At 41.7% G+C, this 23,296-nt stretch overlaps 1 protein-coding gene across 4 annotated transcripts in view; it reads left to right on the top strand.

Annotated features, from left to right (window-relative positions):
• Positions 1 to 23,296, top strand: part of FAM193A (family with sequence similarity 193 member A) — a 201,403-nt gene that overhangs the window by 27,796 nt on the left and 150,311 nt on the right. For all 4 annotated transcript variants that reach the window (XM_077477904.1, XM_077477903.1, XM_077477906.1 and 1 more), the window contains exon 2: positions 22,425 to 22,490. The gene's annotated coding sequence lies outside the window, so the exon portion shown is untranslated. The remainder of the gene's footprint in view (positions 1 to 22,424; positions 22,491 to 23,296) is intronic.

Raw genomic sequence — 23,296 nt, 5'->3', positions numbered from 1 at the left:
AAAATTATTAGTGCAAATTATCATGTGCAAAATATTGTAGCCCCAGAGCATAGATATTGTTCAGTAATACATATCCATTTCTTATATCTATTCAATGTGCATATTGTGCTCCAATTCACATCCGTACTCACATATGCAATTGCATACATATAAGAAACGGATATGAACTCTGGGGATTAATGAAAAATATCTATGCTCTGGAGCTACAATATTTTGCACTTTCTAATGATTTATTGGCTTGTTGCATTTTGCAGTTTATAGTTTCTGTTGTATAAGCTGGATATAATGTATAGATAATGTTTTTAGTGGTTGGATTGCAGTAACACCTTTTTGGATCAGCACAGTTACACTTTTATACATATACATTTTTCCTATTATAATACAGGATTTTTTTTAACCGCAGCAGATCACCATTTAAATTTGTTCGTCATTATTATTTTGGTATTAATATTTGCACCGGTGACACAAATTTTTCATTTTAGATTAGGCTTGTTGTCCATTCTAATTTTGTATTCGTATGTTTTAAGAGTAAGCAGTAAATTGGGAATGGCAATTATTATTATTTTTTTTATGCAAATGTGCTTACCAAAACCATTTACGTGGCTGCTAATTTGACTGTTGTGCTTTGTGCACCTGTCTGTGTGAAGTACCATTCAGAGCCGATGTTGTGTTTGGCCTCTAGCAAAGATACCTTCGGTGGCCTTGCTGTGCTTTTTATTGTAGAGCTTGATGAGCCAATTATGAATTAGGACAGTGATGCAGCACATGAGCTGTGCAGTTTGTACTGACCAGCAAGGTCTGTTTTGGGCAGCAGTGTATTGTGACCAGTGATATTTTGAAGGTCGTTCTTTTTATTTTAAGTTGACACTCTTCACTTAATCAAATATAGTAACATGAAGGTATTTTAGTGTTACTAAACCCACAACAGGCACTCTGCACATGCTCAGTTTGGCGTGGTATTGCTAACTTCCCCACCCGAGTGTCCAGGTATCGGGGGAAGCATCAGGAGCGTTTGCTTGAGTACAAGTACTCCTGCAACTACTCAGTATCGGGACAACCCTATTGGAAACGGTGATCTCTATAATGTCCCAGTGAGCCCCCCCCCCCCCCCCACATTCAGAACACACCCAGGGAACACGGTTAACCCCTTGATTGCCCCCTAGTTAACCCCTTCCCTGCCAATGCCATTTATAAAACATTTTTTTGCATTTTTATAGCACTGATCAAAGTAATAATGTCACTGGTATCCAAAAAGTGTAATTTTGAGGTCAGATTTGTCCAATGCAATGTTGCAGTCCCACTAAAAATCGAATAAAAAAAGTGACTACATCTATCCTGTAGTTTGCGGACGCGATAACTTGCGCAAAACCAGTCAATATAGAAGAGTTGTGGGTGTATGCTTACAATGAGAGGCGGACAGTGTAATCAAACAGATGGTGTGCCCAATGCCCAAAAGTCATGCCTGCCTGCAATATTTTCGGCTGCGCTGTGTATGGTGTGGCAGTGTAAGCAGAGAAGATGCATTGGGATACGTTTTTTAGAATGATTGCCACCCCATACATGTTTGTGTGTACTGTTGTATATCACATTGGTTACCACCCCATAATGGGCTTTTACAGGAGATTGTTGTACTTGCAGTATAACTATAACTTAATACCTCCTATTGTGAAAATTTAAAGCCCTTTGATGTCTCCTAAAAAAAAAAAAAAAAAAAAAAAGTCTCTCGTGAAAGTGTCATATAAACAGCCACATGTAAATGGCCTCAGGTAGTGGAAGTTCCTCTGCATAGTAATTATTAGGAAATCTGAAGCTCTGTGTAATAAAATGCAGTCATTTTGCTTTAGTGTTCTTTCCAAAGTGTTCACACAGTTTGTAAAAAGCTTTTACTAATTAGTTTAAAATGAATTCTATAGCCAGTTACCTGGCAAACTTATCAGATTTATTTATTTTTTCTTGGGAGATCACCAGAGAATAAATAGATTTAAAATAGTGTTGGTATAACTTTAGATATAGTTGTATAAGACGTGCCACACTCACAAACCCGAAACTAAATCATAAAAGATGAATAGAAATTGACTGACTGACTTTGACAGCGGTGTGAGACAATGGCACCTCGCTGCCAGCCAATGAGGGGAGTCCCGGACAGCCAAGACACTCCTGCAACATCACTGGATCTAGATGGACCTCATGTAAGTTTGGGGGGGGGGGGCTGCTGCGCACAGAAGGCTTTTTATCTTAAAGTGGTTGTAAAGGCAAAATGTTTTTCATGCATTAAGATAAAAAAAGCCTTCTATGTGCAGCAGCCTCCCTCCCCCCACCCCAAAATACCCACCTGAGCCCCCTCTAGATCCAGCGATTGTTGTAGGAATATCTCGGCTGCCTGGGACTCTCCCTCATTGGTCAGCCAATGAGAAGAGAAAGGGGGCGATGAATGGACACAGGGAACTTTGGCTTGTGTGCCCCCATAGCAAGCTGCTTGCTGTGGGGGCACTCAACAGGAGGGAGGGGCCAGGAGCGCTGATGAGGGAACCCGAGAAGAGGAGGATCGGGCCACTCTGTGCAAAACCATTACACAGAGCAAGTAATTATAACATGTTTATTATTTTTACTTAAAAAAACAAAAACTTTACAATCACTTTAATATTAACGTCATTAAGATGGAAAACCACCTGCCTTTACAATCACTTTAAAGGATAAGTTCACCTTTTGGAATACGTTCCACCCATATATAGGGTGTAACGTGTTCCAGTAGCTACAACCTCTCTTCCGCCACCCCTCCCCAATGACAGTGGGCGGGCATCTTCTCTGGGCGCCCACTGTCACTTTTTGAAACAAAAATGTGGCAACTCTGGGCTAAGCTCGCCTGGCCACGTCCTTCATTCACAGTGCTCTGTGAATGCGAGACTATAAGTCCCAACAGCCTTTGCGGCTGTCTGCTTGCAGTTGCAATAAACTGCCATTGCGTTGTTGAGCGCGCTCGTAGTTTGTTCATTCTTCCTGTCAGTGTGCATCTGTCTGCATGTGCAGGGTACTGAGAAGTCTGCAGGAGTCCTGCATGTCACCCCCTATCTACTAATCATGCAATGCTATCCAGGCTCCAAGTAAAGAAAATAATAAATGTTCATCTTTTTTTACTTGCAAAAAGTTTGAATTTTTTTTTAAGTCCAAGTGCTCAGTATCTCCACCTCGTGCTGAAATGGTAAAGTACACTCCAGAAAAATAGAGTGCTTAATATCGCCATCTTGTGCTCAGATACCATAATACACTCCGGTAAAATACTTCAGAAAAATACAATACTTCATATCGTTCTCTTGGGCTTCCCTCTAGTGTTGAAAGGGGGAGACTTTCTTCCCAACAGCTGGAAACTGGCAGTTCATGGTGTCTGCATTATATATCAAAGTAGCCTTGGGCTTCATTTACATGGGCATATGTGTATTATTGTATGGCTTGCTATTAGAAGATCCTGCATAAAAGTTTCTTCTAAAGTAGAGGAATTTACATGCGTGCACACATGTAAAATCTGCATATACGTATGGCCTCAGATGCAGTCGTGAGAAGGTTACTCACAATATGAAAGTTTTCGTACAACAGACTATGCCAGAAGTGATGTAATGTATTGAATAGTTTTGTATGCATTCTTTTTGTTTCTGAGCATGTGTAGTCTTGCTCTTACGATTTTTTTATTAATTTTTTTTGTACGAAAACCGTACTAATGAAATGAAAATCGGACGTTGAGTTCACATCCGAACAAAATTTTATAGTATTGCACAATCCAGCTTTTGTCTGAAAAAGCAAAATCTGCTGTCGCAAACATCACACGAACGATCTAAAAATTGTCAGACAGCTCGTCGTACAAATTTTGTCCATCTGATTTTCGTAAGTTGTGTACGAGTCTGTACTTTATTTTTTGCATGCTGATAATCGCTGTGCACATTTTTGATGTACAATGCATCTAGAAAGTTTTCACAGCGCTTCACTTTTTCCACATTTTGTTATTTTTACAGACTTTTTCCAAAATGGGTAAATTCATAATTTTTCTCCCACTGAGCAAGTGGAGTCTGTCAAAACGGACAATAGGTGTGAAAGAGCCCTTACAGTGGCCACTTCAAGAGGTCCGTTCTAGCTGGAGTAATTGTCATGGTTGACATACTCCATTATTGCACTTTTGTAAACCTTTACTTCAAAAAAATTATATTTTTCTTTTAACCACTTCACACAAAACTACGTACCCGTATGTCGGTATTTTGACGCTGTGCATTTCTTTTTAAGATCTAAGTAAGTGGTCTCTGCGTTTGGATTCGGTCGTCCCCTGCAGCTTACCGGACCCGCTGGTAGCGGCGGAGACTATTGAGTCCTTTCCAGTGGATGCCTGGCTACTGACTGAGAGCAAGATGGGCCCCCACTCAGCTCCATAGCATGGGAGGGTGGAAACGACTTTCTTTGTTTCTGTCATAAATTTTTGCTAATTAGTAATTTTTCTTCGTACATGTTGGCCAAAATTTATACTGCTACATATCTTTGGTAAAAATAACCCACATTGGTATATATTATTTGGTCTTTGTGAAAGTTATAGAGTCTACAAACTATGGTGCCAATCGCTGAAAATTGATCACATCTGATCAGGCCTTCAGTACATCAGGTGTATCTCATTTCTTGAGACACTAACAAGTCAGAAAAGTACAAATACCCCCCAAACGACCCCTTTTTACAAAGTAGACATTGCAAGGTATTAAGTAAGTAGCATGGTGAGTTTTTTTAAGTTGTAATTTTTTCCCACAATTCTTTGCAAAATGAAGATTTTTTTTTTTTACAAAATTGTCATATCAGGTTATTTCTCGCACACAGCATATGCATACAACAAATTACACCCCAAAATATATTCTGCTACTCTTCCCGAGTACGGTGATACCACATGTGTGAGACTTTTACACAGCCTGGCCACATACAGAGCACCAACATTGATGTAGTACCTTCAGACGTTCTACGAGCAAAAATGACGCATCTAATTTCTCAACCACCTATTACACTTTTGAAGGCCCTGGAGTACCAGGACAATGGAATTTCCCATAAAATGACCCCATTTTGGAAAGCAAACACCCCAATGTATAATCTGTGAGGCATAATGAGTCTTTTGAACGGATCATTTTTTTTCCAGAAGTTTTTGGAATATGTGTAAAAAAATTAAAATGCATTTTTTTTTTTTTTTTTTTACACAAAGTTGTCAATTTATAAGATATTTCTTACACATAGCATGTATATAGCAAAAATTACACCCCAAAACACATTCTGCTGCTCTTCCCGAGTATGATGATACCACATGTGTAGGACTTTTACACAGCCTGGCCACATAGAGAGGCCGAACATTGAAGTAGTACATTCAGGCGTCCTAGGAGCATAAATGACACATCTCATTTCATTCCATCACACTTTTGAAGGTCCTGGAACACCAGGACAGTGAAATTACCCACAAAATGACCCCATTTTGGAAAGCAAACACCCCAATGTATATTCTATGAGACATGGGCTGCAAATAGGTACTCGGGTACTCTGATGGCTTGGTGACAGGTACTCGGGTACTCTGATGGCCTGGTGACAGGTACTCTGATGGCTTGGTGACTGGTATTTGGGTACTCCTGAAGGGCGGTGACAGGTACTCATATGGACTGTGACAGGTACTCGGGTACTAAGATGAACTGTGACAGGTACTCAGGTACTCCAATGAACTGTGACGGGTACTCCGATGGACTGGGATAGGTACTCGGGTGAACTGTGATGGGTACTCGGATGGACTGGGATAGGTACTCGGATGAACCGTGACAGGTACTCGGGTACTTTGATGGGCTGTGACAGCTTCTCGGGTACTTTGATGGGCTGTGACGGGTACTTTGATGGGCTGTGACAGGTACTCGGGTACCCTGATGGACCGTGACAGGTACTCGGGTACCCTGATGGACCGTGACAGGTACTCGGGTACCCTGATGGACCGTGACAGGTACTCGAGTACCCTGATGGACCGTGACAGGTACTCGGGTACCCTGATGGACCGTGACAGGTACTCTGGTACCCTGATGGACCGTGACAGGTACTACGAGGGGTGGTGACAGGTCCTCTTTATTGGGGGGGGATCAGTGTGATTGGTGTACACTGTAGGCGGTAACGAGATGTTACCGCAATCTCCTCACACACGACCGGTAACATCTCGTTACCGTGGTTTTACATTTTAGTGATCGGCTGTGAAAGGATCACAGCCGATCACGTGGGTAAACAGCCGGCCAATGGCTGTTTACCATCGTCGGTGACTAGCAGTTTTCCTGGGGAACATGCCGCCACCGACGTGCACGAGCAGCTCGCTCATGCGCAGTGCACAGTGGGGGTGTGACCATCTGTGATCGGCCGTGACTTCATCACGGCCGATCACGTGGTAAACAGCCATAACCAATGGCTGTTCACCCCCTTTGGTGGCTAGCGGTGTCTCCGTGACACACCGCCATCGGAGAAACAGGGATGCGTGCGCACAATCGTGCGCTTTGCCTGTTTAAATGGGAGGCCGTCGTATGACGGCCTCCCTGCCACAATAGGTGTGCCGCCTGCCTGTCATTTGACGGCCGGCGGTCAGGAAGTAGTTAAAGAAGACTTTTTTTTTTTTTTATTGCATTTTAGTGTAAATGTGAGATCCTTTTGGCCCCAGATTTCATATTTAAGAGGTCATGTCATGCTTTTTTTTTCTATTACAAGGGATGTTTACAATGTTTTTATGAAAACATTTATGAAATGATTTTTTCATTATACTGTACCAGTAACACGTGGAATGCCTGTGTGCTGTCACATTCATATGTGTATTCTGCTTTACAAATATATTGTTTTCACTCTGGTAGTGCTGTGTATGTAAATCTCCTCTACATATTACGATCAGTGACTTCTCCTACCTTAGTCACTGAAGTGCTCTTATCTCTGCTAGATTTGTCTGACAATCAGAAGATGCTGCTGAGTAGGTGGGAGAAGGGAGGGGGAGCAGCTACCCTCTGAAGTGAAGTCTCAGGAGCGAGCAGAGAGCCGACATTAATCAAGCAAAATTACAGGAAAGGGGGTGGATCCAGACACCAGAGCCAGACCATTGTCAGTATTGGACCTCATGTACACTGCTGCTGGTAAACGGACATTGCTTCTGAACTCTCCTCTGTTATCTTATCGGTACATGTACACAGACTGGGTCATTTTTTAGTCATTTCTAGGCAGGTGAGTTTAGAGGCCTTTTTTGGAAAGCAAAAAAATGAGTTCAGACGCTGAGTTTAGAGGCATTTCAAGCGCTAAATGCAGCAACCTGCGTTTTTCGTTTACAGGCAGTTTTCATTTTTGGCTGTTAAAATAAATAAATAAAAAATGTGTGTGTGTGTGTGTGTGTGTGTGTGTATATATATATATATATATATATATATATATATATATATATATATATATATAGATAGATAGATAGATACAGTGCCTTGCGAAAGTATTCAGCCCCCTTGAACTTTTCAACCTTTTGCCACATTTCAGGCTTCAAACATAAAGATATACAATTTAAATTTTTTGTGAAGAATCACCAACAAGTGGGACACAATTGTGAAGTGGAACGAAATCTATTGGATAATTTAAACTTTTTTTAGCAAATAAAAAACTGAAAAGTGGTGCGTGCAAAATTATTCGGCCCCTTTACTTTCAGTGTAGCAAACTCACTCCAGAAGTTCAGCGAGGATCTCTGAATGATCCAATGTTGTCCTAAATGACTGATGGTGATAAATAGAATCCACCTGTGTGTAATCAAGTCTCTGTATAAATGCACCTGCTCTGTGATAGTCTCAGGGTTCTGTTGAAAGCCCAGAGAGCATCATGAAGACCAAGGAACATACCAGGCAGGTCCGTAATACTGTTGTGGAGAAGTTTAAAGCCGGATTTGGATACAAAAAGATTTCCCAAGCTTTAAACATCCCAAGGAGCACTGTGCAAGCGATCATTTTGAAATGAAAGGAGTATCAGACCACTGCAAATCTACCAAGACTTGGCCGTCCCTTTAAACTTTCAGCTCAGACAATGAGAAGACTGATCAGAGATGCAGCCAAGAGGCCCATGATCCCTCTGGATGAACTGCAGAGAACTACAGCTGAGGTGGGAGAGTCTGTCCATAGGACAACAATCAGTCGTACACTGCACAAATCTGGCCTTTATGGAGGAGTGGCAAGAAGAAAGCCATTTCTCAAAGATATCCATAAAAAGTCTCGTCTAAAGTTTGCCACAAGCCACCTGGGAGACACACCAAACATGTGGAAGAAGGTGCTCTGGTCAGATGAAACCAAAATCAAACTTTTTGCCCACAATGCAAAACGATATGTTTGGCGTAAAAGCAACACAGCTCATCACCCTCAACACACCATCCCCACTGTCAAACATGGTGGTGGCAGCATCATGGTTTGGGCCTGCTTTTCTTCAGCAGGGACAGGGAAGATGGTTAAAATTGAGGGGAAGATGGATGCAGCCAAATACAGGACCATTCTGGATGAAAACCTGTTGGAGTCTGCAAAAGACCTGAAACTGGGACGGAGATTTATCTTCCAACAAGACAATGATCCCAAACATACAGCAAAATCTACAAAGGAATGGTTCACAAATAAACGTATCCAGGTGTTAGAATGGCCAAGTCAAAGTCCAGACCTGAATCCAATCGAGAATCTGTGGAAAGAGCTGAAAACTGCTGTTCACAAACGCTCTCCATCCAATCTCACTGAGCTCGAGCTGTTTTGCAAGAAAGAATGGGCAAGAATTTCAGTCTCTCGATGTGCAAAACTGATAGAGACATACCCCAAGCGACTTGCAGCTGTAATCGCAGCAAAAGGTGGCTCTACAAAGTATTAACGCAAGGGGGCCGAATAATTTTGCACGCCCCACTTTTCATTTTTTTATTAGTTAAAAAAGTTTCAAAAATCAAATAGATTTCGTTCCACTTCACAATTGTGTCCCACTTGTTGGTGATTCTTCACAAAAAAATTTTTTTTTTATATCTTTATGTTTGAAGCCTGAAATGTGGCAAAAGGTTGAAAAGTTCAAGGGGGCCGAATACTTTCGCAAGGCACTGTGTGTGTGTTATATATATATATATATACATATAATATATGTATGTGTGTGTGTATATATTATAAATCACAACTGATGTACTGGTAGCCTAATTTCCTGCAACCCTAACAAGCCAAGAAAGTACAAATACCCCCCAAATGACCCCTTTTTGAAATTAGACATTCCAATGTATTTAGTAAGAGGCATGGTGAGCTTTTTGATGTCCTTTTTTTCTCAAAATTTTTTGCAAAATGAAGATTTTTTTTTCCGCCCACTAAATTGTCATTGTAATCTGTTATTTCTCTCACTTGGCATGTGTATACCACAAATGACACCCCAGAATACATTCTGCTACTCCTGAGTATTACGATTCCACATGTGTGGGACTTTTCCACAGCCTGGCCACTTAGAGAGGCCCAGCATGCAGGAAGCATCATCACCTAGGAGCATAAATTACACATCTAACTTGTTGACTACCTATTGCACCAGGACAAGGACTCGTGACGCCGACGTGGCACTGATGGCACTAATATGTGGCACTGATGGCACTTATACATGGCACTGACATGTACTGTGGGCACTTTATTTTCCGTTTTTTTTTTTTTAACACTCGCCACTGCAGCCGTTCTTCTCACCCTCCTCACATGCAGTCTCTGTGTGAGGAGGGAGAGCCGGCGATGAGAGATGGTCTCGTATGTTTACATATGAGATCATCTCTTATTGGAAGCTCCAATCTCGCTGTAAATGGCCCCTGTGATTGGCCATTTACAGCAAGCTGTGACTGGCTGTGTCCAAGGGACACAGCCAGCACAGACTTTCCCCGATGCATGTTCGCAGGAAAGCAATTGCTGTAGCCGTCTTTTGGCTATAGCACGGACGCCTAGTGGTTAAAATAAAGTGTACTTGTGATGTATAATGCCACATTTTTGTGTGTCCACTGTGGGTCCTCTGCGGGTGGAATTAGACCCCTCTCTGAGGGTAGTATTTCACCAATTTCTGTGGTTGAAATAGTACCCCTTCCTGTGGGTTGAATTAGGCTTTCGGTGGGCGGGAGTTTGAATAGGCCCCTCTTTCTGGTACCGCACTGGTTACCACCAGCAAAAGGGTTGTGAATATCACACCTTTTTAGTTCCTATTTTTGTTTGTGAATTGGACTTGAATTGGACCTCACGTTTTTTTGCGATTATTTACCGACAATTTTTTTTGTTCTCGTTTACCGCAAAATCATAACTTTTTTTTATTTAATTAGTTGGACTATTTACTGCATGTAATGATTTATCCAAATGTGTAACATGATACCCATACCACAAGGCGTTTAAAGCTTTGTGAATTGACCCCCCTAGTTCTGCAAAAATGAATAGTCTAAGGCTGCTTTCACACTGCAGCGGGAGCGGCGTCGGCGGTAAAGTGCCGCTATTTTTAGCGGCGCTTTACCGTCATTTTAGCGGCCGTGTGCGGGCGCTAGCGGGGTGGTTTTAACCCCCGCTAGCGGCCGAAAAGGGGTTAAACCCGCCCGCAAAGCGCTGCTGTAGCGGCGCTTTGCCGGCGGTATTGCCGTGGTGTCCCATTGATTTCAATGGGTAGGAGCGGTTTAGGAGCGGTGAATACACCGCTCCTTCACCGCTGCAAAGATGCGGCTAGCAGGACTTTTTTCACCGTCCTGCCAGCGCATCGCTCCAGTGTGAAAGCCCTCCGGCTTTCACACTGGAGTTAAAGGGGCCGGTTTTTTTCAGGCGTTACACAGGCGCTATTTTTAGCGCTGTAACGCCTGAATACCGCCCCAGTGTGAAAGCAGCCTTAAAGAACGGCCGACTTACTTTTCAGAAAGTAAGACCTCTTGGCAAATTCAGATGAAGGGAGATAACTTTTTCAGTGAAGAACAGGAAAAGTCTGATTGTCTAGCTTCGACTTGACTTTCTGAGCTAAACAATCGGCTAGCCAGAAAATGAATAATATCAAAGATAGTGATATTAACTTACCATACTATTAATAGGGGAAAAAAAACATCATTTTTGACTGAACTTCCACTTTAATGCCAGTTAGTGAAATGAGCCTGTATACCTACCATTGTTAAATCCCCTCGCAAGATGTTCTGGGTATCTTGGATACTGTGAAGGTTTGTTTCTCTGGCAGCCTTCAGAATAAAAGACAAGAAGCACTACAGATATCATTCACATACGAAGTAAAGAAGATTTGTATGATTGCACAACATTATGTGATAAGGTTTACGTTTTCTGAGTATGGTATATACCTTTCAGCCTATAATATTATTTATATATATATATATATATATATATATATATATATATATATATATATATATATATATATATATATTAAATAAATAAATAAATAAATACATTTTTTTAGGGGGATTGGTGATGGAAGTTTGCTGTGTTTATAGGAAAAAAATAACTTGGTCAGACTTCAGATGTTATTAGTTATGATCCTCACCTAAAAAATATATGTAAAATGTATGCAGATTTCTGTGACCCATATTTTTCCTGCACCTCTGATTCTCAGCTTCTGGCATAATAATTTAACCTGAGGCTGCATTATTTTTCTTTTTTTGATGGCTGCATCATTTGCAGAAAAAAAGACAACAAAACAAGCAAGTGCTTGCAGGCTGCGAGTGACACTGCCTCAGGAATCCTCACTGGCTGCCACTCAACTCATGTTTGACTCTTGTGAATTCTGCTTATATCAGCAGCTTGTGTTCATTTGGGGCTTTTTGTACATTTTTGTTTTGGTGCTTTTTAGAAAATTTCATTTCTATAGGCATTGGGCTGCTGAATGCCTAGTCATAGGCCTGAGCACAGTAAGAATGGGGGTGGGTGTCATTAAGCTTATGAGAGCACCTATTTTCCTTTTTGCATTGGGACTTGTGTGGTCGCCACGGCTCTATTGAGAAGGTGACCGGATGAAAACTTGTTGAGAGACAAATTAGCAGGGAGTCATCCTTCTCCATCACCTAGAATTCCAATGCTAGTTAAGACCCACCAAGAGACCTATTTAGCTGCCACTGGAACATGAGGGGTTAGGCTGGCCAAACATACAATTTTCTTATTCAGTTTTCTTTAGGTTTACCTTCAACTGTGTAGTGCAAGGGCCTGCTTAATTGAATGCAAATTAAAAGTGTTTAGGTTTGACCTCATATATTTTCTGGTTTTGGTAAATCTAAAGGAAAATTGTATAATGTCTGGCTAGACTTGGTGTCAGTGGAATTGGCATCAATAAAATATATATTTTTTTTCTTTTTACTACCTCTGACCTTTTATGCAGAATTAACTGGGTAGGGGCCCATTAAACCAGTTTACCAGGAAAGGAGGTGTCCACCTGAGGAACCATCTCAAAGTCCTCTGCCAATACTTAGGGCCATGTGGTTTGGGGTTTTCTGATCATTGGTCATTTCTTGATTGGGGCAGAGGTCAAGCTGCGCTTTTTTATTTTTATTTTTATTTTTTTTATCGTAATACATTCTATGCCTTAAGATAAAGACTTTTGTGCACAGCCTGCCCAACACCTGAGGTCTCTCTCTGTCCAGCGATGTCCACAAGTGTCTCAGCCATCCAGGATTCTCCTAACTGATTAGCTGATACACGGCAGCGGTCATTGCCTTCCACTGCTGTCAATCAAAGTCAGCTAACCAATTAGGGGAGAGAGGGGGCAGGGCTGGGTTGGGGCTCCATGTCTGACTGGACACAAGGGAGCTGTGACTCAGCAGGGGCCGATATCACAGAAGAGGGACTGGAGAAGAGGAGCATATAGGCTACTCTGTGCAAATCCACTGCAACAGAGCAGGTAAGTAAAATATATGTTTGTTATTTTTATAGGAAAAAAACACGATTTTACAATCCCTTTAAGTGTGTGTGTGTGTGTGTGTGTGTGTGTGTGTGTGTGTATACACACACATACATATACACATATATATATGTACTCGCACACACTCACTCTCAAGGATAACTGAATCCATACACACAAATCCTTCAACACAAGCAGACAGAGAACAGAAGTGGCTGGTCCGTATTACAGGTAGCTGCACAGAAGTTTTATGCTGTATTATAACACAGATCTTATATTGGAACAGGATCTGCTTATTTTTGGGTTCAGGTTTAGGCCTCATTTACAGGGGTGTACTATAGAGTACATCCGTGTGAGGGCCATATTCAACTGTACCGGGATTCCCAGGTTTTGTACATCCTCGTGCAGGCAGTCCCATAAATTTTTCTTGGGAAGCAACAGCTGCTCTCATTTTGACAGCCGTGCTGGTGCACGGCCCCCGGATGCAGATGGTGTGAGTTTCAGGGGACCAGCACCCACACGGATGTAAATTTGAAAACACAGGCATCATCCATTTAAAATGAATGGGATTGCTGCACGGGGATGCAGCAACCCCCTGTGCATCATTATGTGGACAAACACTGTTCTCACACAGGTATAAGCTATATTGGTAAAACATTTCTCTGCTACCCCAATGACAATGTTCATTTGGATGAAACGCGCTGGACGGAGCTATAGTGGTAACATCCTCTCTTTCCTTCCTTTTGCATGTTTGTTGGCTTGATCAGTGGTGGATCGATGTGTATGGCCGTGGCGGCATAATTGATATACGTTGGCAGAGCTGTTGGAGTTATACTTTCTATCCATCTGGACGGAGCATTATTTTGGTTCCATTCATCCATTCCCTTAAAGCGGGAGTCCGCCGGGACTCCGCCTTTTTTTTTTTTAATTAAAGTCAGCAGCTACAAATACCGCAGCTGCTGACTTTTAAAATAGTGACACTTACCTGTCCAGCGCGCCCGCGATGTCGGCACCCGAAGCCGATCTCTAGATCGACACTCGAGTGCTGCCGCCGCCATCTTGGGTATGGGAATCAGGAAATGGAGCCTTTCGGCTTCATTTCCCGGTTCCCTACTGCGCATGCGCGAGCCGCGCTGCACAATGAGGACGGTCCCCGCTGCCTCTGGGATCTGTGTGTTTCCCAGCAGGCAGCGGGGCACTTGCGGAAGGGGGCGGGCACTTGCGGAAAGGGGCGTAATGTACGCCCCTTTCCGCAGAGAGCTAGCCCGGAAGTGGGTGCAGTTACCTGGATTATCCAGGTAACTGCACCCCCCTCCCCCCTGAAAGGTGCCAATTGTGGCGCCGGAGGGGGGGAGGAATCCGATGAGCGGAAGGTCCATTTTAGGGTGGACCTCCGCTTTAAGGGATGCCCAATCGGTCAGGAAATGATCATCCATCCATCTTGGAATGTATTGTCTAAATGCAATCGGAACTCTTCTTATACAATGTCAGAAGGTCTGGTGCGGCTACTGATTATCAGTGTTCACAAAAGTGAAGTCTGCCAAACTATGCAGTCATTTGAGTCACTCATTTTGGTCTTTTGGCTTCACCTTTTATTAGGACTCTTATGCAGCATAATATTTGTGTGTATGTATATGAATTTTTCTTTTGGAGTTGCATGATTTTGGGACTTTTTACATATTCATTATTTTAACTTTAGTTCACTTTTTAGGTGATTGATTTTTTATCAATTTCTATATATTCAAAATATTGCACTTTATGGCAGCTCTACACAATTTTTAGGACGTTGGCTATAGTACACCCATGTGAATGTGGCCCTAAAGTGATATACTTAGGTCTCAGGTTCAGCAAATGCTGAATTAACATATTATGAACACCTAAGAATACGTTTGCACCCATGCACGCGGAAACACACATGCATATGCGTTAATATACGTGCAAATTCATAAAAAAAATGGATGCTCAAACAGGAGTATCGTGTGCAAGAGGCCCAAGTCGCATCACTGACGGTTTTATATGCTGCTTGTATTTTTTTCCGACATTTTTGTGGAATGACTGAAATTCCTCTTTAAGCTGACTATAGATGGAAAGAAATTTAATGGGAGGTTCTTAGGAAAAGTAAGAAAATTCATATGAAAATTCTCAGTCAAAAAATATATGCTGAATTAACCCACTAATGGTTAGAAAAACAAATTAAAGGCATTGTAAAGGTATGTTTTTTATTTTCTAAATAGTTTCCTTTAAGCTAGTGCATTGTTGGTTCACTTACCTTTTTCCTTCGATTTCCCTTCTAAATGTTTTTTTTTTTCCTTTTGTTTTCTTTGTCTGAATTTCTCACTTCCTGTTCCTCCTCAATAAGGTGTTGAGTAAGCTGTTCTGGCTGACTAAACACCGCTCAGATGGTGGTGTGAAGTTTACTGAGGAGAAACGGGAAGTGAGAAATTCAGACAAAGAAAAAAAAAATTTAGAAGGGAAATCGAAGGAAAAGGTAAGTGAACCAACAATGCACTAGCTTAAAGGAACCTATTTAGAAAATAAAAAACAAACCTTTACAACCACTTTAACTTTCTATTCCTAAAACTTTGAGGCAGCACTGTCTTTGTAAGCATTGTTCTGACACATTTATTCATTTTACATGTATTTTGCATTCAGACATCTTTTCTGCACATCTGTTTTAATGGTAACCTTTTTTTTTTTTTTCTGTGACGGTTATGACAGTGATGTAACTGAGACCTCTCATACATCTGGGCGCACGGTTTATACGGCGTTGCTCTCGTACTTGTTCATCGTCGGCTGGTTTTCAGTATGATTTCTTCGTACACTTCCTCTGCTCATTTTAAATTATTTTTAGACTATGAAAGCCTTGTAACAGGATACAGCGCTTTTTAATATTTGACTTCTGATTTCATAAGTAGCTGCTTAGTATTCGCCTCAGCAGTGCTGAAGTTGCCAATTTTGTATTGTGCTGCTTTTTGAATTACAGCCTTTTCCTACTCATTACTGTAAAGGTTTAGATCTTGCTCTGTGAACTTTACTATATTTTGCTGTTCTTAAATTCATAAAGAACTTTCCATGTTTCCCATCCAATGTCTTGCTGATTATTTGGATATACAAATTGGTGAAAATATTTTAAATTCCAGCTAAGGGCCGGTTCACACTGCAGGCGAGGCGAGGCGACTCCGACTTGCCTCGCCGCGACCTGCCGCGACCTCAGCGGCAACTTGCAGATGACTTCTGTATAGAAGTCAATGCAAGTCGCCCCGAGGTCGCCCAAAAGTAGTACAGGAACCTTTTTTCTGAGTCGGAGCGACTCGAGTCGCTCCTCTCAGAACGGTTCCATTGTACAGAACGGGGGCGACTTGCGAGGCGAGTCGTGTCGCCTCGCATCGCCCGCTGTGTGAACCGGCTCTTATGCAAGAGCTTTTTCTTAGAAATGTAAAAAAAAAGTAGGACATTCATTAGAGAAAGAATGTGCTAAGTTTTTTTAAATACAAACATTTAAATAGCATTATCAACTTAACTTTTCATGAGTGACCATTTTACCGTTTCACTATTAAATAACCTCATATGTAATGCTCTTCCCTGCCTCTCTGCTGGTCTTCGTGGGCATGATCTTGCAGAAAAATATGTAAGGAGTCAATTGCACCATAGGAGCTGACCTTTTCTTTTCCCCTCTGGTTAGGGCCAGATAAGCCAATGATCTATTGAGGAGTAATGGCTACATGAAAATCAAGTTGACTTTTTTTTTTTTTCATCAGTTCTATTTCACAGCTAACATACTTGCCCACACCAGTTAAAGCAGAGCTGTACCTAACAGGGGAGGCTCAGCTTGTTCGCACCCTCCACTGCCACATTTGGCACTTTTTGGAGGTGAGCGGGTACCTGGTTTTGACAGGTACCAGCTCACACTTCCCGGTAAGATCCCCACAGCAAACTACAAGCATTTCCGACGTGGCTCCCAAACAAAATTGACGTCCTTTTTCCCCACAAATAGAGCTTTCTTTTGGTGGTATTTGATCACCCCTCCGCTTTTTATTTTTTGTGCTATAAACAAAAATAGAATGACAATTTTGAAAAAAACGCATTATTTTTTACCTTTTGTTATAATAAATATCCCCCAAAAATATATATATAAAAAAAAAATGTTCCCTCAGTTTAGGCCGATACGTATTCTTCTACATATTTTTGGTAAAAATCGCAATAAGCGATTATTGATTGGTTTGTGCAAAAGACATTTTTGACACATTTTTGGGACCATTGTCATTTATACAGCAATCACTGCTATATAAATGCAGTGATTCCTGTGTAAATGACACTGGCAGTGAAGGGGTTAACCAGTGGGTGGCAGTGTAGGGGTTAAGTGTTCCTAGGGGTGTGTTACTAACTGTGGGGGGGTTGGGCTTTCATTTAGTGAACACTGATCTCTGCTCCAATCACATGGAGCAGAGATCACCATCACTAGTTGCTAGAGTCCACGGGACCTGCGACTGGACTCACGGGGGTCCCGACCAGCACGCGAGCGCGCCGCCGGCAGCGTGCTCGCGATGGCAGGGCGGCATTAAAGCTTGGACTTACCTGTACGCCAATATGCCTGCCCGTGCCATTCTGCCGACGTACATCGGCGTGTGCCGGTCGGGAACCGGTTAACTTCAGTTAATTTTGTTGTGACTTGACCATGTTTTAAAGGCTTTGATGGTGTAAGAATTGGGGTAATCGCACTCCAAGGACTCTTCTTTTTAGGTTGTGCACAAAAGTAGTTAATTTCCACACATTTCACTTGATCGTGTTCCAGTTCTTTAAGGCCCTGTTCACACTTGAGTGTTTTGTAGCTCGCAGCTCGAAGCTCAACAAGTAAAAACCCATTGTCTTCAATATCCCTTGTTCACATTTGAACATTCTGTTGCTTGTAGCTAAATGCCTTTCGCTCATATGCTGCAATAGAATCGCCTAGGAAGCTTGACTTGAGCTTTTTTTTTTTTCGAGCGTTTTCATGGCACATTTTCTGCTCAAACTGATTTTTCAGCAGCACCCCCACACCTTTTTAATTGAAAAATGTCTGACAAAACTGCAAAAATGAGCAATTCTGCTCCAAAAAACACTTGAAAATGTGACACTTGTTGGTGTGAATGTGGCCTCAAGGTCACAGAATATCTGGACCACAAACAAATTTCCAGACTGGCATTAATCATTAGAGTGTTCCAAACATTGGGAGAAGTTCTGTACTTTAAGTAACTAACTACTGTCAGCATTGAAGGAAAGAATACATTAAATGTTGTTTTTTTTACAGTGTAGTGTGCCCTAGGATGCAGTGAGGGGCATAAACAATGCCAATTTACCACACCTGATAAAAATAAAATAAAAACCTTTAAATAAAAAAAAAATATTTTAAATAAAAATTAGATTAAAAAAATAAATCACTTATCTAGGTCCTGTTAATTCTTAATGGCACACCCATGTACTGGAATCCACAGCAAGTTTCCTGTGCTTTTGATATTTTACTGTAATTGACTCCCCTTTATTGCATGAAATATCAAAAACACTTGCCTGGGTAAGAGATGATAAAAAAGAGAGAGGAGGAGGAGAAAGGGAAGGGAAGAACAGAGTGGACCCACCATTGGGCTTCATTAGCCTCCACTGAGGCAGTTTACGTTGGAAAGCAAACTGCTGTCAATATTCACGAGTGGTCTAATCTATCCAAGGGCCCAAAACCTTAAGGGACTGGGCGTACATAATTTCCTAAATTGAAATGAACGGCATTAAGAAAAGGTTGTCTCCACGCCCAGGCAAGAGTTTGCCGTGCGGCCAGAAACACAAACTCCACCAATTTCCACTGAGTCTTAGAGATGGGTTAGGTTCATATAGGCTTCCCAGGGGTTGTGTGCTATGGTGACATCAAGAGCGGAGCAAATCTTTGTATAAACACGTGTCCAAAACCGGATTGCTTTAAAACATGCCCACCAGATGTAGAGGAGGGTTCCATCTCTCTACAACCCCGGAAGCACATTGGGGACACTGAGGGGGTAAAAATACGATCAGAGGTCATATACCACGAGAGAGCATCTGAGCATTTTCCTGGTCAAGGATGTTTTGGGAGCAGTTGAAGGCAAACCAAATTTGGAGTTCTGCCAAGATCTGCAGCCCACTTGAATGTGTATGGTAAAGGGAGCCCAAATAGATCGAATTGGTCAGGGGCGCATATAAAGCAGAAACGAAACATTTCAAGTGTGGGGTTTTTTCTGCATCGGTTCTCAAAGGGTGTTAGGTGTTTTGGTGGGTCCCCATGATGTCTAAGCAGGCTATGAATTTGATGGTGATTTGTACATACTGGAAATGTTCAACTGTGGGAAGTTGCCAATGTTGAAGTTATGGGAAAGATTTATTGTTGTCCAATGTACGACGTTTGTAGACATATTTAAAGAGGAAGTAAACTCTCCCAATCTGATGCTTATTTCCATTTAGTCCATTATAAAAAGTAATTGTCAAACTATAGCCACTGCAATCCAGCCCAAATTGCATATTACTTACTGTTTAAAGAAACTTTAAAAAACTTGTTTCCAGGGTTAAGGCAGCGCCATCTTAAGTATTGTTTTTGGAGTCCACAGTGGAGTGTATTTCCGCCCTTACATTGAGTACTTCCTGTACGGTTAACCAAGCCTCCTTCTCAATCCAACGTTTCTATGGTAACCCTGCTTCCCTGTTCATAGCTGACTTTTTTTTTTTTTTATAGTATTTACTTGAGCTGCTTATCTAGTGTTTGACTGTGTGAGTCCTATTGGCTTCAGCTGATAAGACTGTAGTTATTTCTCTATGTGATGTCACATGATGTGTAGGAGAAAGCTCTGAGTTTATTATGCAGCCTCCTGGGAGTTCAGTGCTGTACTGTAGGAATTCCTGATAACAGATAGATAAGCGCCCAGAGTGTGCCCTAAATCAGGGGAGATCTGGGCATGCTCAGTGATGTCATTCTAAAGAACAAAAAGGATTACAACAATACTAAGCAAGTAAGGAGATATCTACAAGCAGTGTTCATTAGGGTTTTGTATGCTGATTTACATGGGACAAAGTTGTGGGGGAGGGTTTACAACCACTTTAACACCTCACTTCTGCAACCACCAGGGTGGATTTGATTTAACTCACTAGTAAAAAGGCTTTATTTAAATCCACTCTAAATCATAATTTTTAAAGAACAACTGTCATCTCTGTCCCACAGCGGCTCCTGCTGTTGACTCACCGAAAGGCCCATTCACTTTAACCTCCTCTGACCTGCTGTTGACTCACCGAAAGGCATATTCACTTTAATTAGATGGCTGGTGATGCGGCAGTGACACAACAAGGTGAGGGACATGGCGGCATCACGTGAGTGGATGCCCACTAACAGGCACTGCCATGATGGATCTGAAATTACAGGTGCTCTTTAAATGTAAGGACTTATTCTTGCTGGTAGTTAGAATCTATAATATATATAGAATAAGCTTTCCGGTTAGTAAAACTGCAATATCAGAACCAATTTAATCATACAGTTTGTAGTCTACATAGACTTGCAAAACAATGGGGTAAAGGAATATTCCCGAATGTTTTATCTCATGGTTGCTGTGAAATTGTGTGAATGCATAAATGCAGTGCATGCTATCTTAGCTTGAGGAGCTTGGATTCTTTGAGTTTACCAAAAATTTTAATATTGCAGAATATACAGCCTCATGCTAATAACTAAGCTCAATTCATGCTGAATAAACTCAATTATTAATGTATCTTAAATGGCAAAATGATCTTTAGATAGATTTTTACTCCAAAAGCATTCTATTAAAATAAATTAGATAAAAATCAAAAAGAAATTTGAGGTGTGAGTGGTCCTATCTCGCTTTGAATGACAGTTGTGCGATCATGCAATGCCGTACCCAAATTAAATTTTTATCATGTTTTTTTTCACATAAATAGAGCTTTTTTGGTGATATTTAGCAAAGAATAAAAAACCCAAAGGTGATTAAACAAAAAAAGTGTGAGGAAAGGAAAGCCGATAACCAGCTTCTGTTTTACACCGTGATTGGACACGGCTGATCATGTGGTAAAGAGCCGCTGATTGGTGCTTTACCTCAATCTGTGATCAACAGTGTTAGGGAAGATGTCATATGAAAGACTCTCAGAACGGTCCGGCTGCGCTGTAGCCGTCATTTGGCTATAGTATGGTCAGCAAGTGGTTAAAATTTGGTACCTTCGTTTGTTTTCTTTTTTGCCACCACAGCAGTCTTCCTTCTCCTTAACTCTGATTGCAGAGATTGTGATGTGACTGAAGTGTCATCAGATTTTTGTAGGTGGTGAAGTGAAAAAATAAGTAAATTCGGTCCAAGCAGTCTGAGAACAATTGCTCCAGAAGACAATTTACACTCAGGCGCTGTGTAGTCCAGACAGCAATGCCAAGAACACTGTGGTTGCATTTCTTGTGGACATTGTTTTTTTTTTTTTTTGTGTTTGTTTGTTTTTTTTTTGTTTTTTTGTAAAGCCAGAATTTTTATTTATGGTTGTTAACCCACTTCAATAAATATCTCCCATCCCCTCTGTAATATACCACAAAGTGTGCCTGTATTATATTTAAAAAAAATACGCCAATCTGATTCTGTACCTAGATCAGAGCATCTCCCGGTGATCAAGTGACTCTTTGGCTCTCTCCTCTCCCAGGCTGCCGGCTCCAGCAGGTGGGCTGAGGACTGCCGCTGACATTAGCTGGAGAGGAGAGAGAGCGATGAAGAGTCATGTGATCACCGGGAGATGCTCTAATATAGGTACAAATAAGTGCATTTTTTCGATAAAGCGGGTAAAGGAGCATGTATTATATTATAGAGGGGATGGGAGCATTTTTTAATGAATTTTGAGAGCAGCAGGAGCAGAAGGGGGCAGGGGGTGCAACAAGCAAGGGAGGGGGAGAGGATGGAGAGGACAGAGTATGGCTGCGGGTGACAGAGGCACGTAAGGTGACCATGGTGTAGGGCTCAGCAGCCTTGATACACCGTGGTCAGTTTACAGGGGGGAGGGCATAGCCAGATAGGATTAGCCAGGTTTTTTAGGTGTTACAGGGGGACACATTTCACAGCACAAGCACTGTGCTGTATAACGTTGTTTAGGAGAACAGGATGTGTGTTAAACCCCCCAAAAAAACACACTTTAGGTAGGGGTTGAGCTTGGGCATGTTCGGATCCTAGTCGGGCCCTTGTGAGCGAGTCTGCCAGGAAGCAGTAACTATGGGGTGGTGAATGCTTCGCCCTCAGTTGGCTCCATACAGTGACTGAACACGTGCAAGCTAATCCCTGCTGGTAAGGTGTATGAAATGGTACACACATGAAATAGTTTGCTTTTTGCATGGACATGGAGAGCTACAGACAGACAGCATTTATCATCTGACATAATTAAATGACTTATTTTGATATAGCTACATAGTTTGAAACCAATGACTGTAATCTAGTACTTACTGAAATGACTACTAGGACTTGCTGGTATAGTTGACATTATTAAAATACATTTTATTGTCTCCCTCTTTCCTTCAGATTGCATTAAATGGTACCCCTTTCTCCGATGGACCCCTCAGTTCGGACTTCACAGGTGTACCACAGGTAAGCATTTTTCTTGGAAAGAAAAGTTGATTGTGATTAAGCAACGCCTAAGATGTAGCAGATAAGGAAATATCAATATATATATTTGCAATAGATGAGTAAATATATCCATATTTCAGACTACAAAAAGTGAATATAAAAATTAGAAATGCAAATTAGAACCCCTGTTAGTTTTACTTCTATCTGGGTTTCTGTTAGATTCCCCTTTCTGTTCTGGGGACCATGATTTTAGTAGACAGGAAGTGAGGAAATATCTGCAACAGAGGAATGGACAAGAATTAAAAGCTAACATTTTCTAGCTAAAATGTAAAAAAGCATTTTTACTTCTACCTGTGTTGCTGTTGGAGAGATTTATTCCACTTCCTGGCCTTTTTTTTTTTTATTTTTTATTTTTTTACTAGACTAGAAGTGAAGGAATGGTTCACACTGAATGCGACTTTAACCACTTAACAACCGCCCATTGCCGATTAACGGCTTCAGGGCGGTTGTTTAACTCTGAGAGGCCGTTAATTAACGGCCTCCCAGAATTCTGCTCTCGCGCGCCCCCTGGGGCGCGCACACGAGAGCATCCGTGACCGCTGGTCAAATGACGGAGTGATCACTTGTAAACAAGCCGGCGTCATGTTATGACGCCGGTTCCTCCCTGCCCCTCTCTGTACCGATCGGTACAGCGGAGGGGGAAGAGATCGGTGTCAGCAGCGATGTGGGCTGCATCTGCAGTGCCCACATCGCTGCTCACCAAAAATTAACCCCTCGATTCCCTGCATTACTCCGCAATACCCTGCCATTACTCTGCATTACTCTGC

This window comes from Lithobates pipiens, unplaced genomic scaffold, assembly GCF_037356315.1.
Source record: "Lithobates pipiens isolate NorthernLeopardFrog02 unplaced genomic scaffold, aLitPip1_a1.2 Scaffold_13, whole genome shotgun sequence".
NCBI classification, from domain to species: Eukaryota; Metazoa; Chordata; class Amphibia; order Anura; family Ranidae; genus Lithobates; species Lithobates pipiens.
Note: the sequence above shows the minus strand (reverse complement) of the source record. Positions and strands in the feature narration are given on the sequence as shown.